This window comes from Penaeus monodon, chromosome 15 (genome assembly GCF_015228065.2).
Source record: "Penaeus monodon isolate SGIC_2016 chromosome 15, NSTDA_Pmon_1, whole genome shotgun sequence".
NCBI lineage: Eukaryota > Metazoa > Arthropoda > Malacostraca > Decapoda > Penaeidae > Penaeus > Penaeus monodon.
In genome coordinates this window covers 47,659,536-47,661,419 of record NC_051400.1, presented here as the reverse complement: position 1 = coordinate 47,661,419, position 1,884 = coordinate 47,659,536, and the positions used below count along the sequence as shown (strand labels likewise).

At 34.4% G+C, this 1,884-nt stretch overlaps 1 protein-coding gene across 1 annotated transcript in view; it reads right to left on the bottom strand.

Moving 5' to 3' along the window:
- Positions 1-413: 413 nt before the first annotated feature.
- LOC119582073 overlaps positions 414-1,884 on the bottom strand; it is a 31,296-nt gene continuing 29,825 nt past the window's right edge. Inside the window, exon 8 of the mRNA XM_037930321.1 lies at positions 414-1,884. This exon is cut by the window's right edge and continues 1,280 nt beyond it. The gene's annotated coding sequence lies outside the window, so the exon portion shown is untranslated.

Here is a 1,884-nt window from a genome sequence, read left to right as displayed (position 1 = left end):
TTCAATAAGAACTAAGGTTAAACTAATGATAATCATATAAAAAGAAACACAAGACTAACAGATGAAGCCAGTCTTTGTATGCATTTGACACATGAATAGTATTAGTAGTATATCTTTCAAAGGACCATTTTAGTACACACCACTGACTAAATTCTTCACCAGGATCTGAGTTTCATTATGGCTTTCACACCACACCACCCAATGTTCATGCCAACGTCTCTCTTATTAGGAGGAAAATTCTTTTTGAAATTCATTTGGGACCTTGAGGATCTACATTAATCTTTCCTTAGCATTTCTATTTCTGATAGGTGATATTAAATGTGGAACTTAATTTCAACCATTTATCCTGTGTAATTTTTGATGTTGCCTAAAATAATAACAGAGAAAGAAAAATGATCAGGTTAATCATGCTATTTTTCTTTTGTATCTTTATTAAAATATATAATAGATTTGTCATTAACAACCCAATTACTTACATTACTTTATCATGATTATCCTCATTTAATGTAAGAATAAACCTATCAGTATTGTAATAAAACGACGTTATCTCTGACTATGTTGGAAAATTATGTTTCAAGTAATTAAAAAGTTTTAGTACAGCCTTTGTCTTACTTGGAACAATAACCTCAGTGGGACCCCTTAATGAATGTGGTAAAGATCTTACCTGGAACAATGTTAAATGAGACTGGAAGCATAAACTAACTCATCTGTCGCTGAAAAGTGACATCTGCCAAAACCTTCTTCGCACAACAACTAGCAATTAAATTTATAAATGCTATGCCCAGAACTGGCCTCTACGAAGATACAATGCTGTACAAGAAGCTCCCATCATCATACAGACAAGGTCTACCTACCAGTGCACTCTTTCAAACCTTCACACTATGCTAAGACATCTTCAATCAATTTTCCGACAGCCTCTTATTTGTAAAACTCAGAAACCTTACCATTTTCCTAGTCTCTAAGCTAATCCTTTCTTCTAAAGCCTTTGGTTCAACTAGTTTTTTCAATCCACAATTGCTTTCCATAAATCCTTAGTTTGGTTAATCCACACTGAACTTTCTTCATACCTATCCACAAGAAATGATGCACATTAAGGCATGCATTGCTACTGACAACCTTGCAATCCATCAAGAACTTTTGTCACTCATTGGAACCATTCCTCATTTACTGCTAGGCAGTATATTAATCTATATATAGCTTTCTGTTACATATACTATGTACAATATTTGTTTACAAAGAATAAAATACAGCTTTTTGTTGCAGTACAAAATCACGCATTTTTTTTACAGCTTATGTCTTTTTTTAATTTTTGTTTTTTTCCTGTCTTTAAGAGGACTCGTAATCCAAGAATTATCTACAATCCCAATCATCCTATGTCAATGCTAGGGTCAATGCTATACATTTAAAATATCCTGTAGCCACTACTAGGATCAATGCTTTTTGAAAATCACAAGACACCCTCCAATGTTATCCACAAATATTTCACTGCCCCACCCACCCTTCTACCCTAACCCCTTATCAAATCCAGACTTACCAGAAGCACGCCCACTGAGTGTAGTCAAAGCGGCAAGTGACCACTCCTGCTCACTTCGCTTGGCCTTCCTTCCAACATCAAGAGGAATCTCTCTACTTCACACTACTTCAAATTCTGCAGCACCTTCGGGATTGTCATCCTCATCATTTGTGTAGCTGCTCCACTTAATTTTAAATACTTAAAGCCTTTTTATTGACAGTTCTTATCACTTTGCTTCCTCTTGATACTTTGCACATTTTAAACCAGCCATATTTCTTATAAACTATATAACTGAACAAGGATATGAGCAAAATATTTCAATCCAACTTATAACTCCCTTTTAACCTACTGATCTTAAAATATATGCATAT